Source organism: Eutrigla gurnardus (genome assembly GCF_963514095.1).
Source record: "Eutrigla gurnardus genome assembly, chromosome: 22".
Taxonomy (NCBI): domain Eukaryota; kingdom Metazoa; phylum Chordata; class Actinopteri; order Perciformes; family Triglidae; genus Eutrigla; species Eutrigla gurnardus.
This window is the reverse complement of record NC_139933.1, coordinates 2315311-2332459: the sequence shown is the minus strand read 5'-3', so window position 1 is coordinate 2332459 and position 17149 is coordinate 2315311. Positions and strand designations below refer to the sequence as shown.

The following is a 17149-nucleotide window of genomic DNA, read 5'->3' as shown; positions in this document are numbered from 1 at the left end:
TCATTGTTAAGCAGCACCTCCACCCACGGCCAAAACTAACACTTACTCACCGAGGAGTCACGGTGGGAGAGAGTGAGCAGAGGGACTCTGGACTCGCTCGTTTCGTGCAGCCTTTTGAGGGGAGGGGGGAATAGTGATGCAGCCTTATAGTGCAAGTTGAGGCATGTTTGGTCACACATCTTTCTGTGCAGCGAGGAAACAAAGCCCGCTCTGGTGGCCTTGCTGTGCTCTCGGGTCATCCATCACACGAGATCCTCGGTAGTAGTGGAGGGGACTCACCTCTCACACCTGCTGGGACTCCATCTGGAGGCTGGAGGTACCTCCGTTGTTGCCTGCAGCGTCCTGCAGCCCCCCCGCCGGCTGCGTTCTCTAACACTTTTGTTTATGGCGCCGGGACACGGTAGAGAGCGAAACATCGACTGCATAGCACTGTGATAAAACCCTCCATATCTATGAACTATTCTTTCACACTTGAGTGAGAAAATGACTAATGCTATGAATAAAAAAAAACACTTAGGAGAGACTGATGAAACACTCCCTCTCTGCTGCTCGTCTTTATTCTCTGAAACAAATGTTCTCCAACTCTGATGTTTGCCCTAATGACTAACTTTGAAGCTCAGTGGAGAAAGAGGAAAAGTGTCCCCCCCTATCGTGATTTAGTGCGGAACATCTACAGACTAATCAAAATTAATTATTATTGATTCAAACCAATCATATATGGCCCCTGAATTTCTATCCAATTCCCCACCAGTTCCCTCTAGAGAGCCTTTAAGTTGCAGACTCACATTAACAGATATGATATGCATGTTTTTGAGTCAGGAAATACTTAAAACAAGCCTGTCTCCTCCTCCTCCTCCTCCTCCTCCTCCTCCTCCTCCTCCTCCTGCATGGCCACCTCCCTCCAAGGTGCTACAATTCATGTGGCATTGTATTTATCGTACAAACACCCATGTTAGGTAAGAGGCCAGCATGCAGGATGTGTAACAATGCGTTTTCACAGCTCACAGACCTTATAATGTTTAGAAAATAATGTCTTTATTTACACAGACGGCAATTATGAGATTCCATCTGTTTTCTTTAAAAGTAGTGGAAACTGTGTCTCTATAAGAAGTTGCTGTTAGGTTTCGATGCACAGCTACAGCTGGCAGGAGGAAGGAGCACCAAACTGTTATTGGTGAGGAGGAGGAGGAGACACAGCCAGTGACAGGTGTGTCCCTCCGCCACAGTGGGCTATCTAGCTCTACTTAGCCCCGTAGTGGGGAAGAGCAGAGACAAAAATGTGATTTCATTTCAGCGTCCATTTTTATATCATATTTTTTTTAATTGTGTTACTGGAATCGTATTTTCCTCCAAATAAACCTTTCAAAAGATAATTTATCTCTAAAAAAGATGCTCGAGTCAAAATAGTCCAGAGCACATGAAAGGCAAACCACTACCGTAAATAGAACCCGAGCTGTGATCGAGCACGGAATCGTCCAATCGCAGCGGTAGTTGGGGGGCGTTTGTCGATGACGAGGGCGCGAATGGCCAATAGGAACGCGTTCCTGGGTGTTGACCTCTGTGAGCCGCATCACCACCTCCTCCATGTCCGTGGCGGAGGACTACTATATATACAAATCAGCCGAAGTTTTAAAGGGCAGAGTTGTAAAAAACTCCCAGGCTGTGGGGAGTTAGCTCGCAAGCCTGTAATAACAAAACACGGAATTCAACCGAAGCTCACGGATCGCCTGGAGCATTAAAAAGACACGACGACGACGGCAATACCATTTTATATCTCCCTTTTTAGAAAGCAACACCGTACAATAAGCCAAGCCGGAGCGGACTCCCTGGCTGATGCGAAAAAAAAGGACCTGCTGTGAATTTCCATGTAAGTAGATATTATTATTCGTTTCGTGAAGAATGTATATGCTTTATGTTGTTGCTATATTGATTGCCAAGCTGTCACTCGCTGATGTTATTGATCCGCTGTGTTATAAGTCGACTTATCTGTGCTGTAGCCGTTGCTAATTCAAATGCTACGTAGCTTGCTGTCGATCCAGATTAAAAGCACCGTTTTTTGGCGTCTTCTCGCTGTTGGCAGTGACGTCAGCACCACGGTGTCCGTAACGTGACATTTATCTTTTTTTTTTAATTCTTGATAACAGCCCGAGCTAAACATTAAACTGGTGCTTTCTAGATAAGCTAGCAAGCTACGTCTCTTGTTCCCACCCTCCATTGAGTTTAGCTTATGCTAGCTAGCTGCTAATATCGGAGCCGGGCGTGATGGGATTTTTTTTTTCGTTTTTTGTGCATCGTATTGTCATTGTCGTCGTGCCATTAAGTGATATGGATCTGTCACAAAAAAGAAGGGGCTTTATAGCCGCGGACAGACTTGTGAATGTCGATTATGTAACGAGCAGTTTTCGTCACAAGCTCGTACGTGCTTCGGTGTTAGCACGGGAAAGATAGATATCCTCCCCCCACACCCCCGTCGCTTTCAGTTGGAAGCGGCTGAGCTTGGACGCGCGCGAGGAAGGTTGTGCCCCTCTCCCCGGACGCGGTGTCCGCGTGCCCAAAACGAAGCGTTCGAAAAAAAAAAAAAAATAAGCGTTCCGACTTGACAGCAGCCGCGCCGCCCTCCGCAGAGGTCAACCGTGCTTGCGTATTTCTGTCACACCGGACCCGCTGGGGAACACACACACACACACACACACACACACACACACACACACACACACACACACACACACACACACACACACACACTGCTGACACCGACTCTGAGTCAGTGGCCTCTTGTTTATTTATAGCTGTTTATGTTGTACAGCTGACATACAGCACCGCTGTGGGCAGGGAGGAGGAGCGGATGGTGGATTGGCCTCACTATAGAAGCTAACACGGATGCAATCCAATCATAATGGTGTGATTTTAATCTTTTTATTTGTTAATACCATAAACGCCCTCATATACTTATTGCCGTTCTTTGTTTTTTTTTTGTTTCCTTCCCTTTCAGGATCCGTAACCTAACCCTGTTGCAGGAAGGACGTTCACTTTGGCAACTCAATCAGACTCTTTTCATCAAACCGATCGCCGCGGCCGTGGAGTTTTTTGCAACGCTCGGAAGAAAAGGCAACTCTGTGACGGAAAAAGAATCGCCCTCGCCACCGAAGCAGCTATGCAGCTTGAAATTCAAGTAGCACTCAACTTTATTATTTCCTATTTATACAACAAACTCCCTCGACGACGTGTGAATATCTTCGGCGAGGAACTCGAGAGGCAGCTGAAGAAAAAATATGAAGGCCACTGGTATCCGGATAAGCCATACAAAGGTTCGGGGTTCAGGTGCATCCATGTAGGGGAGAAGGTGGACCCCGTGGTGGAGCAGGCAGCCAAAGAGAGCGGGCTGGACATCGAAGACGTCCGGAATAACCTCCCTCAGGACCTTAGCGTGTGGATCGACCCGTTTGAGGTTTCCTACCAGATCGGGGAGAAGGGACCGGTCAAGGTGCTATACGTGGACGATAACAATGAGAACGGGTCCGAGCTGGACAAAGAGATCAAGAACAGCTTTAACCCAGAGGCCCAGGTCTTCATGCCAATCAGCGACCCCGTCGGGGCTTCCTCAGAGTCCAGCTCCCCCTCACCTCCCTTCGGGCAGTCCGCTGCCGTGAGCCCCTCCTTCATGCCACGCTCCACCCAGCCCTTAACCTTCACCACCGCCACCTTCGCCGCCACCAAATTCGGCTCCACTAAGATGAAGAGCAGCAGCCGCGGCAACAACAACAACACTAACGGCGGCGGCGGCGGCAGCAGCAGTAGCAGCAAGGTGGCCCGCACCTCCCCCACCAATAACTTGGGTCTGAATGTCAACACCCTACTGAAGCAGAAAGCCATCTCCACCTCCATGCACTCACTGTACGGGCTGGGCCTGGGGCAGCAGCAGCAGCAGAAGGCCTCCGCCCTCTCCCCTAACGCCAAGGAGTTTGTGTTCCCCAACCTCCAGGGCCAGGCCAGCCCCGGAGCCGTGTTCCCCGGGGAGGGCTCCCTGGGTCTCGGCGCCCTGCAGTACAACAATGCCTGCGACGTGTTTGCGGCGTACGGAAGCCTCAACGACAAGTCCCTTATCGACGGCCTCAACTTCAGTCTGAGCAACATGCAGTATTCTAACCAGCAATTCCAGCCAGTCATGGCTAACTAAACTCACCACCGGGATGTTTATTTATGATGAATGATGGTGGCTCAAAGAGAAGGAAAAACAAAAAACGCACACTTTAAGAAACTGGACTTTGGAGGATGTAGTGTCTAGTCAGTCAAGCGCATGTGCCCGAGGGTTGCGTTGTACCGCGCGCCCCTTGAGTTTGTTTCTACTCAAAGCTTGTACAAACACATCCAAGCTTGGTTACTTCAAGTCAACATGCATCATTGTTTTTCTTTTTCCTTTTTGCCAACCAAGCACAAAATTTTTTACCATGTTGAGAAAATACTCCAAAAAAGTAAAAAAAAAATAAATAAAAATGAAATAAAAATACAAGCTTCAAGTTTTGGCCTCTTACAGTATTTTACAGGTGGTAAGACGAGGCTGATTTTTATGAATTGGCACTACTAAGTGGGGTTACTTGGTCTTTTTCTAATTGTATAATTTAATTTAGTACAGAGTTTGTAAGATATCAGAGTATATATTGTTTCTATGACATGGTGTTGCATTTATATCTTTTTACTACTCCAGTGATCTGTGATGGCTGCAGCAGCTTTTTTCCTTATTTTTCTTTTTTTTTTCTCTTTAAAAAAAAAAAAAAAAAAAAAAAAAAAAGAATTGTTAAAGAAATCCATCTTTAAAAAGTACATCAAATATTCTAAAGATTGTGTACAGAGTATCCCTTAGTGGTGGACTTCAAGTGTAGGAATATTTGATTTTTTTTCTGAAAGATGAATTGTATTTTCTGTTAAGAGGTTAAAAAAGATTTTGCTATACAATGGACAAAATGTAATCGTATGAATATTAATTTTGTACCTACATTGTGCAATACTTGATAAAAAAAATACGGTATAACAAAGTATTTTGAGTCAGTGTCTTACATGTCAAGAGGGACTGAAATAGTTTATATTGTTAAGTTTGTATTAAATGCTTAAAAATTATATGCTTGTCTTTATTTTTTTTAATTTCATATTTGCACCCTGGTCTTTTTAATAAAATAAACTCCAGTTGAACATGATCTGTGAGAAGCGACTTATTTATTGACTGTTTAAACACAACGGTGACTTTGTCTTTGTAAATATTGATCCGGCAGCAGGCGTTGCTACCGGCGACGGGAGCAGATGATGGTATTAGTCACATAGTCATGAAGGCTTTGGGTTAAACGAAGACTTGTGCAATCTGTCCATTTGACAGCCTAAATCCCGGAGCGTTTGCACTCTAATCTCTGGTCTGCTCCGGGTCTGAAGGTGGAGGTCTGAAGGTGGAGGTCAGGGCGGAGCAGCCACGTGAAGCCTATTCATGATCACTCACGGTAGCGGTCTGCGGCGACGCCATCATCACACGCCTCTTTGTTTATTTCAGGGAGGCGGATGTTTGGTGGTTTGCTTTCACGGGCTTTGAACCGCAATTAGAGTAACAGCATGGGAGTGTGTTGTAATCACGCTGGTTGGGTTTTCATGGGCTCGGCCCGTCATTGTGAAGAAACAAGCTGACGTTCAGCGCTCGACGTTTGGACCTCCAGCTGCTTAAAAGACGAGTAATCACGTTTGTAATTTGGCCAATTCAACACAAATAAAGCCTGTTAAATTATTATGAGTGTCTCCTAAATGCCTGACCTAAGGACAAATGTTATGGATATGTTTACGCCATTCTGAGATGTTGTTAGGCTGTACTCTAGTAGAAATATAGATGAATATCAGTTTAAAGTGCTAGATCTGCCCTGGTTACTGATATTTTACATTATTTTTAGGTTGATTTGACTATAAATCTGACTGTGAGCTTGTTACATCTGGTAAAAACAAAGAATATTGCTGAATAATATTTGAATAATTGCAAAATGTAACTATTTTAATGCCATTTAATGGAATAGTTCAGTTTGCTTTCATGCTCAATGATGGTGCTCTCATGTAAATGCTGCTTAGCTTAACTTAGCTTAGCTTAATTTAGCTTAGTTTAGCTCTGAAGCAAACAAACTGCCTCCCTTTTTTTTTAAATGTGCTCACAAAGTTGTGCGTTTACAGGGAAAGTTAAACCAATGATAGATATGGAAGCCTATTGGGGAATTTTTTAAAATATTGATTTAGTTTTCTCTAATATTTGGGCGTCAAACTCTCATTTAGGAAGTTGAAGAAATCACATTTTGGTGGAACATTTAACAACTCTATTACATTTAACCAGTCAGTCTATAGTGAGAGATTAAATCCTAACTGGACCACCAACTGTCAATACACCGCAGCTTATTATTTTTATGTTGACCCCACGTTGTTATTTTTCACTTTGAGATGATTTTCTATTGAATTTTGAAGTTTCTGCGTTTTGGCCGAAGATGGATTTAATTCTTGCATGTTGTGTTTTATTGTGCTTATGATATATATGGCTGTAAATTCAACACACACACACACACACACACACACACACACACACACACACACACACACACACACACACACACACACAGTTCCACATGACCACCTCCCTCTCCGGGATAAACAGGCCCACAGATGGTCTGGTGTCACACCAGCTGGGAGACTCCCAGGGAGGAGGTGTTGCCTTACTGTTACTCCATCTTTCCTGTCTCTCTCTCTCCCCCCTTCAGCTTCTCATAGACACATTCCTGACGTGAGCTTCACTTTATTACACATGCTGCTGCTGCTGATGTTAATGCTGCTGCTGCTGAAAATATGCTTAAACTCTCAGGATCACAGATAATACGCATCTTTATTCAGTGAACAGTCAGATAATCTTAAATAAGATGATCATATATAATAATAAAGAAGAATCAGGCTCTAATATGTCTTCTCTACCATGACAGGGAGCTTTCTCAAGTCACTCGATGATATTTCTGATTATCAGATAATGGCAATTCACCAGATTTAACATATTGTGAGTTTTTTTTCATCCCGATCTATGATAAAATCCCTCATCGTCCCGCCCCTACTGTAAACACAGTGTTTACAAGGAAAAGGGCCAACCCAGGGGTGAGTCATCCTCGAGTGGATGATTCATTTTAATTGTGTTTCACACAGTGATTTGCATTTTAAGGCACCGAGCTAGGAAGTCCTGCACCTTTGGGATTGTAGTTGATAATGTAGTCTGGTATAAAATAATTCCCCCCCCCGTCATTGAGTGTCGATAGGTGCTGGAAAGGTCTTGACCTTGATGATCGCTCACATTTCTATATTAAGCCTGAGATCAGAGCTGCTCGGGGGCAGGTTCAGCACCTGTTCCTGGTTGTTGGGTTTGGCCCGGGCCGCATGGCGGTGACATTTTCAGAGGCTCTCGGGGTCCAGAGATACCGCCACATGAGCACATCTGCAATTAGAGGAAGCGCAAACATTTCACTTCCAAAGACCAGAGAGAGAGGGGGAGGGGGGGGATAAAAGCTCCCATCCAGTCTGTGTTATTCGCTGATAAACCCGGAGCTGAGACTTTAATGAATACAGGCTGCGTTGTGTTTGGCCAGGACCAGAACCTCAGTCGGCCGCCGCTTTCAAGAGCTGCCAAGTCATTTTAGTGAGGATCATCCATTCGGCCCCTCTATTCTTATTCCTAGCCAGACAATCATTCAACCTAAAAAAAACACCACATCTCAGCAGTATGGAGTCCTAATCCATATTTCATTGCCACAGAAAAGAAAGAGCTGAGGTGTGTTGTTGCTATCGCTCTCCTCCTCCTCCTCCTCCTCTCCGTGGGTTTGTTTTGGTTTGAAGGCTCAGTTAAAGGTTGCAGCACTGAAAGGGTGTCGCACACTTCAATAGGTTTAAAAATAGACCTTGCAGGGTTTTCTGCGTCATCGTAGGAGAATCCTCGGCTCTCATACTCCCCCTCCTCCTCCTCCCTCCTCCTCCCTCCTCCCTCCTCCCTCCTCCCCAACCCATGCCTGACTTCACAGCAGGGACGACTTGTTTGCTAATACGCCATGGAACAATTCCTTTCCTTCTAACGCACCTGCATCACGTCCTGACGTATGGCGCCCGGAGGGGAACGGCCGCCCTTTGAGGGAACCTGGGTGGGGACGTATGAGTGCTGCTCTCTACTCAGGCAGACAGGCAGACAGGCAGACAGGCAGACAGGCACGCAGGAAGACGGGTGTGGAGGAAAAAAAATAGATGGAGATACACAGATGTTGTTCTGACTCCACTGTAGCCATGACAACACATTTCCTTCACCTTTTTCATGCTGATAATGACTTGCTGAAGCAAAAAAGTAAACGCAGGAGATTCCATAGATCCGTCTGATCTCCAAAATGGTTTCCAGTAATCTGAAATGAAGGATTTGACTGTATTTAACAGCTTTACTATCATGTGATTTCAAATAATATAATATATATTCATATCAGGCTGCTTTTATACACTGTTTCATAGCTATACCTATAAAGTGATGCACTGTAATTTGTATATATAATGTAATCAATTTGTACGTAATCCATGTATTGATTAATGGATAAATCATCAACAGAACATCATCACTGATTCCTCTTTGATCAAGGTTGTGAGGCTTTAGCACACAAACTACTTCTTTACATTTTATATATAAAAATCAATGATGAAAGTATTTGTGAGTACATCTTTAATCTATTTTAAAACACTGCTTCCATCCAACCACAGGACGGTATCTGTGCCTTTAAATATCCGTCCTCTGGCGATTCGGCACATTTGTATGGTTCCTATGGCTGCTACTCCGGCAAGGCCTCGCCTGCTGGTGTGTTCAGGGACAGACGAGCGTGAAAGACGTAGATGGCTCTGATATAGTACATCCCTCTTTAATCCTGCTCCGGTCTAGTCTCCCCGACTCATCCAGACCCCCCATCACTCTCTCCGAGGGCCAAGTTTTCTCCTGTATTTGATGCTCCCCGTCTGTGTAATTTAATCTCAGTGATTCCCTGCAGCTCTCGCTCTCCTCGACCATAAACCTCCGCTCTAATAATAGGAAGCCCGGTCACAGTCTCCTCTCTAATCTCTGCCTGTGTGGATGCTTGTGCTCTTTGCCTCTGCTGACTAAATGCAGATAACGCTGCATTTGTTTTGACTGGGCCTAACTTTCACTCACAAATAGGCCTACAAAATAGTGACACTGGATCAGGGAAGGCGGTGGATATAAGGAATACCAGAGACCCTTAAAGCAGTCATGATTAGTGTAACTGTGCTGTTGCTGTGCAGACTTTCTATTGTGTGCAAGGGCACATACATGGCATACCAGTGTTCGTGCAGCACACTAATAAAAGTGCAGCATTGAGCCATTTGAAAGGAATTTAACTCTGTTGGCTTTCAAAGCTCTGTCATGTGTCTGGAGCAGCATATTATTCATGTCTCTATTTGGGAAGAATTAAAGCATGTCTTCCAAATAAGGATGTCTTATGCTCTATTTTTTTGTGTCTTGAGCTGGAGGCCTGATTTCCTGTTCCCTACATACCAGAATACACGTTGTTTATCTCTGAAGCTTCAGATTTTACTAATCGTGATGTCACATATTGGTTTGTGGATATTTTGAGGCTCGAGTTTTTACATTTTCGTCGTCACCATCTTGGTTTTTTGGAGCCAGAAGTGACCATATTTGGACTAGAGGGTGGAGCTCTCAAGGAACGAGCCCCAGCAGCAGCTAACACTAGTGCTAGTTAGCTAGTGTGGTTAGCAAGATGTAAACGTAATTAACGTTAAATATGATATTAAATGGGATGCTAGTTTTGGTTAAAAAAATATGTGTTACTACAATGGTGTAGTGGTGTATTGACCTGTCAATCACAAGGTAGCCCCGCCCCTAAAGCAAACCCTGCTTTATGGTCTGTTTGAGGCTAAATGGGAAGCTAATTTACTAAAGGTGGTAGGAAGGTAGGTGGATAGATAGATAGATAGATAGATAGATAGATAGATAGATAGATAGATAGATAGATAGATAGATAGATAGATAGGTAGGTAGGTAGATAGATAGATAGATAGATAGATAGATAGATAGATAGATAGATAGATAGATAGATAGATAGATGGACCAGTTAAAGTGGTCAGTCAGTCGCTCTGAGGAGTATTAAGAAAACCATCCATCACGATTCCTCTGCCTTCTCCGGTTTCTTCTTATGGTTTTTACCGGCTGATGGAATGAGAAGTGATTACAGATGTGAACAGATTACTCACTGGAATGAAAGCGGGTTGATTTTGTTTGATTTCTGGGGGGCAGTAAATCATAAATGTAAAATAATTTACCAAATACTCTTGGCTCACCATCAGAGTATACGCAGTCTGTCATATTTCTGAGACGAGGAGTCGGCGCTGCACTTTACATATTTCACTAGACGCGGGAGAGTAAAAGGCATTCTGATGCGGTACACGATATTCAGCGAAAAGGTCAAGGTGGAATGGAAAGATTCACATCTGTGCCGTTTTTAGGACTCCTCAAGAGCAAGTGCTGCTGGGAAATCTGTCGGCCGGAGTAACATCAGCCTCAGATCATTGCTCCGCGGGTCGATACTGCTTTCATTCCCACTACTCCAACTCTCAGGCTTTCAGCAGTATCGACCCATCTGATGTCTTCTTAGACTTGTGCCCCCCCGAGGATGTACAACAAAAAAATAAATAAAAAAGATCTTGCTGTTTAGTTTTGAGCTTTGCGTTATGGTTTCTCCATCGTAACATTGTTTGTCATATTCCGTACACAGACATCCTGCTGTCGGTTGCCAGGGCTGACAATCCACCGTGCACATAAAGGAGTTTCAGTGTATCATTCTTTAGTGTCTATCTTTAGAAACATACAGAGACCGCAATTCAAAGAATGTCCTCTCCACCTTATCCTTTGTCGGGCCTCACAAAGACGTGCACGCCTTGATCTCCACGTGCACAGGCTAAAGCTACTGACGTCCTCTTTTTGCACTCCCCGCATTCTTCAGATTCCTGAGAGCCAATTATTTATTTATTTTGACACGCTCAGAAGATGACACACACTCACTCCTCCTCCTCACATGGCTGTCAGTGAACCACACAATGTTTGACTGGGAACCACGAGGGACGTTATTATACCTGAAATGGGACCCGAGTGATGCTTGTGCAACAAGTGCTAATTTAAAGGCTAATTCCAGTTTATTACAACTTGAATCTCTTTTTCAAAACGACTGGTTCGGACGTTTTTGTTGTCTGAGATTTGGTAACCCGACATCTCATTCATGTATCATCTGCATAGAAGTTTTGCAAAGATTCCAATATTCTAGTATCCATTATTCTGTATAATGTATATATTGTACATATAGGCTCATACCTCATGTTTCCTTGACAACGGCATTGAAGGTAGAAGGCAAAGGAAGCATTTCATCATACCAGGAAACTTAGTCTTTAACTTGTAACCCAGTTGGCAGAAATAATAATTGGCGTTGTTATTTGCCGACGTTTCTAAACCCCCAAAAATCCATAGATATGTTTCATATCGGCCTCATATCATGCTGCCGAAAAAAATATAACGTCAAATTACTTAGGTGTAAGAAGTGTAAAGACGTTGGGTAAGATAAAAAAGTGACATTATTTAAAACGTTTTTGTAAAAGTCAGTTTACTTTTGGTTTCCCACAGGAGAATTGTAATTGTAGTCAGGATTATATTCCCGTGCAATACTTCTACATGTTTGTTAATAAGGCTTTTTATTCGGAGGAGAAAGAAAAGTGCACCCAAAATGTTGGTAATAATCCATAATTTTTCATGGAATCTTGCCCAACCATGGTCATGATGTTGCTCCAAGGTAGAACGGGGAAGCTGGTGCTAAAACTGAAACCCTTCCGATCATCTTCTCGCACAAAACTTTTAATTAAAGTGAGGTCAACATGTTTTCATATGTTCAGCACTAACCTTTGTCTGTGGGAACAGCTAGAAAAACACGATCCAGATCAATCCTTTAAAGTTTCATAACCTGCAAAACACAGAGTCTTTCATGTTGGCAATGATACCAACACCACAATCCTCCTGTATCCCCCCCGTATCCATGTGAGTACGTGCTCAAATCTAAATTCATAGAATCCAACGTCATCATCCGTAATGAGTGTGGAGTGTAAATGTTTGCTAGTTTTCCCAAGCCCCCCCCCGCTAACACCCATGTGAGTTATATATTCTGTAGAGATAGAGAGAGAGAAAAAAAAAGGCCAGCGGCTCCGAACATATGTATGCAATCTGAGAAGTGATACTTTGAAATTGCATAACCACTTTAACTCAACTTTCATGCTGCAGCAGAATTTGAAAATAGCTCGCATTAGACATGCAGCCGAGCTGCGAGCGGAGTAGCGCTGTAAAACATTTTTTAAAGCCTTGCGAGTGTGTGTGTGTGCATGTGTGTGTGTGTGTGTGTGTGTTTGTGTGCATGTGTGTGTGTGTGTGTGTGTGTGTGTTAGAGCCAAAACAGTTTCTCAGGCATTAAGATTCTCATTACAGGATCGGCTCTTTCATCCTTGGGTTCAAAGCGCCGCCCTGGCCGACGGCGGTGGGCGAGCACATACATTTACTATACTAGCATTTGATGGTGGGTGGGGGGGGGTGGGGGGGGGGGGGGCGAGATCAGAGGGGAATGGAGGGATAGATGAGGGAGGAATATGAGGTGAGGAGGAAGAGGGGAAACCCCGTGGAGGGTATACAAGAGGAAGTCGAACATCGGGTGAGGACTAGTTCCTGGATTATGTAATGACATTAGTAGGGATGAGTATCGGTACATAATGTTCTCCCCCGCATGTTGCATGTAACTGAGTGGCATTTAAAAAGAAAGTAAGACATGTTATTCACTCCGTGGATGTAGACGAGCGTTCGGGCCTACTTTCTGCATCATCAGCAACTTGGAGAGATCGCGTTGCATATCAAGTGTTTTCATCAGATCGGCGTTATTTCCTCTGCTCCCAGAGATCTCCCACAGATATCTGTTTTAGTGCCCTACAGTTCCTGCTTTGGTTAAAAAAATAAAAAAAAATCAATATCGTTCCGTTCTGCTGGCGTGGCGATCGGTGGGGGAAAATGAGCAGCTCCCTCCATGCACAGCTGCTGACATCTGCCTTGACGGTGTAATGGAGAGTGGATGGGATTTCAGCCTACATCAACCTGCCCCCCCCCTTCCCTGATTCAGGACTCGATGGTAGTGGATTGTGTCTGCCCCCCCCTCCATCAATGTCCTCGTTGTCCGGCTCCTTTGTGAACACAGGGTCTGTTTCAGGAGGTGTCACCTTCCATCTTTCCATACACTGACCTTCTGAGGTGACGTGCTCAGTTTGGCTTAGCCCTACATCCGTGTGTGTGTGTGTGTGTGTGTGTGTGTGTGTGTGTGGGTGTGTGTGTGTGTGTGCGTGTGCCAGTGAATCATCTGCAGTGACGGTTCCTAAGATGCCTTTGAGGTATAGACAGCAACGAGAGAAGGTCAATTCTCTCATGATTCTTTCAACTGTAGGTTTTCAATCAAGACCCGAGGCCCCCTTTTTCTTACTGAGGCCAAACCAAAGGTCTGGATGCCGACACTGAAGGGCCGGTTTTGAAGTTGGGGTTGTATGAGGAACGTATCCATAGTCGGTGTGTTACCTACAGTAAACGTGAGGCAGCATGTACCAACCTCCGGTTCTGAAAAGTGAAGCCAATGCAGGGGGGGCCATGAGTAACTAAAAGTAAAAAACAGACCCATATCTGTTTAGGTGTAAACTATATTTGGAATATTTACTTGGACTTGCCATCACACGGCCCGTTCTAATTTATGCTCTAGCGTAGGTAATTTTCCATTTCAGTTACCCGTCTGCAAATATTCTAAATAAAGCCTCCACTTAAAGTGATTTTTTGTTTTCGTTTTAAGTGAGCCTTTTCTTTTAGCTGTCTAAATGTGTTTTGCTGCTGCCCCTCGTCCACAGCACTACAGTACTTTGCTCCTCTGCTGGTACTCCTGTCTGTTTTCTAACACACTGATAACACAAGTACCTCATACAACCTCACAGAACATTCAAACTACCCCTCCCCCAATGAAATCTAAAAAAAGCTTCTAAATGAATCTGCAGAAAACTGGACGGGGTGGTGTGTGGGTCAAAAAACTGGAGGCTTTCACAGAGGAGAATGTTGCTTGTGTTCCGTTTGAAGGAAGTACTTCTTTTGTTACCTAAAGAAGTACTTTTGTTACCTAACCAAGTACTTTTGTTGCCTAACCAAGTACTTCTGTTGCCTTAACTAAATCTTTTCTTTTCTTTAATACATTTTTGTATGTAAACCACATGTTTCCACGCAACACTCTCCGCTAGCACCTAGCTAGCACCTAGCTAGCTACCTTCAATTCTGGAAAGTATGATCGCTGAGTCCAAAATAGACAATCGATGTGGCTAAAAAGTGAGCCATCTTGGTTCTTTTTAAATTCTGACGTGAGGTGTATGTGCTTTACCTCTGATAACGCATGGACACCTGATATGACCTATTTTGCTGGATCTGGTTTCGGCGAGTATGCGAGTCTATGCACCCGAAGGCATCATGATATTGGCATGGCAACAACTCAGACCCTTGTCGTCTAGTTAGATATGTTATGTAGCTGAACTTGCATACGTTTACAACAACTCAACCTTGACCTTTTGTTGACGAACAGCCGTCTCGTCCCGTTATACACCCGACGTCACCCCGACACGACGAAAATCCAGAGGTCACATTTCATGTATATTACGACTCTAATAATGTTTTTTCTTTCTTCTGGAGGTGCATGTTATAAAAAAGGTTTACACCGAGTAAAGACAGATTTATCTTCTAGTTTATTTATGTGAAAATGTCCCCGATGTAAATAATTCCCACGGTAGCTCCGCTGAAGGGTGTGGTTGCCCTTTTTCATTTCCTCATAGCAGCGGTGTTCCTCCTTCACGGGTGGTGCTCCTCCTTCACGGGTGGTGCTCTCGGCCCGGGACCTGATCAACCTGCTTCTTCGTGTCGGAGCACAAAGTGTTTGATTGTGTGTTCTGGGAATCACCTGCATTTACATATTACAATAGGAATAGGGTTGAACCTGCTAAATGCTAAATACACCTCCTCTAAGGTTAGTTCAAGCAGGTGTACATACTGTACCTACTAAAACGTGATCATTTATCACATGCAGCACGTACACACACACACACACACACACACACACACACACACACACACCACTTGTGATGATTAACTATTGTATTTACTTCTTCCGCGTGTTTTTTTTATCTGCTGCTCTCAGCAAAGTGATTGTGTTAGATATTGATGCAATGCTCTTCACGCCTTTACGGAGTGTAGAATTAACGAGCTGTCGGCTATGCGGATGAGATTAAACGTGTGTGTGTGTGTGTGTGTGTGTGTGTGTGTGTGTGTAGGAGTGTGTGTGTGTGTGTGTGTGTGTAGGAGTGTGTGTGTGTGTGTGTGTGTGTGTGTGTGTGTAGGAGTGTGCACGATTCATGGTGGGCGTTTGAAGAGCTGCTCCTCTGCATGTTAAACCGACGCCACGGGCTTCGAGGGTCGTCACCCACCGAAATCAGAAAAAAAGGATGGTTGATACGAGAAGTTGTACAGTACTCCCTACTGTAGCCCCCCCCCCCCCCCCCCCATTCATTTATAAACAACAATGTGTTTTTGTCAACAACAAACCTATGAATCATCTATAATCACTGTATAAAAACATACACTTTATATAAGAAGGGGACATATTTTCTTATAGACTTCCATGCAATCAGACTTCTATTTGCAACCAGAGGAGTCGCCCCCTGATGGTCAAAAGAGAGAATGCAAGTTTAAGGCACTTCTGCATGGCTTCACTTTTCAGAACTGGAGTTTGTTGCTTGCTTATAACAAATTATTGGATGCAGTTTCAAGGTTATATATACGATCATTAATATATATCTTATGTGACAAATATAATGTTTATTATTTGCTTACACACCAGTTGCCTTTGTTGACAAATACAAAGTTATAATCCTTCAAGTCGAGCTGAAATGGAAAAAATCATTTCATCAATATATGCTGAAAAAATGACAAATTGTAAGCTTATATTTTTTACGGATCAAATCATACCAGACGTTATGTCCCGCCTGTTTCACTTAGAAATACATCACCGTACAGAAGAAAGAGACTCTGGATATTATCTTTCATTTGTCAGCAATCGTTTTTACATTCACTTCTTTCTGTAATAGTTTTCATTTCCACGGTGGCGGAGTCCGCCATTCCCACATTGAAACTGCCTTCATACGAACATAATTCATTGTTTGAAGTTTTTTTTTTATGGAGCTGATATCGGCCTCATTTTCTCACGGCCGCTCCTTCACATTAAAGGATTAAACCGGATGTTGTTGTGAAGCTGTCACAGGGAATTAAGCAGATTTTTCATAAACAAAACTGAAGACTTAAGGAGTATGATCCGCATAAAACTTTAACTAATAGGATGCTGTGATTGCAGTGTGTTACAAACCATGTAATAATCATCTTCACCATCTCCCATTGTCTACCTGCTCGTTATGAATCCTTAAAGCCAGAATGTCTTTAATCAAAGCGGTCGCTGCGTTGAATGATTGTCCAGGTTAATCTCTCTAAAGATCACTTCTGAGGGAAATGTCACAGTGTAGCTCTATTAGCTTCTCTCACTAATATAATTAACATCCCACCAATCTTTGCAAATATGAAAATTGCTTCCCATCTAATTAGATGCCTTAAAGGCAAACCCCCCAGAACGGAAAAAAAAGACCCAGACTCTGGAGCTCCAGCTGCCTGCTGCTGTTGTTTAATGCAGGAGGCATTTTTTTGGGGGGGTTGTGAGATGAATAAAACATCAGAGCACCTTGTTTATTTCTATCCGTCAACCGTAACTCGTTCTTTACATAATTGAATTCTAGTCCGTTTGAGGCGGTGCACCTAATTGAAGCGCTCCCCGTTAGCCGGGGAATGATTTGTTTCCATGCCGACTCCAAACTCTGATCCTCGGAGAGGCATCCTCAGTGGTTCAATCCAGTATATATATATATATATATATATATATATATATACAGTATATATATATAT

The 17149-nt window shown here is 43.6% G+C and overlaps 1 pseudogene across 2 annotated transcripts; it reads left to right on the top strand.

Moving 5' to 3' along the window:
* The first annotated feature begins 1640 nt into the window (after nt 1-1640).
* On the top strand, nt 1641-5192 carry LOC311008306 (protein Tob1 pseudogene; annotated as a pseudogene). Of its 2 annotated transcripts, none has more exons than XR_014599381.1 (2): nt 1641-1867; nt 2993-5192. The product of XR_014599381.1 is annotated as a protein Tob1 pseudogene (transcript). The 2 variants fall into 2 exon arrangements; XR_014599382.1 differs by lacking the exon at nt 1641-1867 and adding an exon at nt 2339-2899.
* Nucleotides 5193-17149: the final 11957 nt, after the last annotated feature.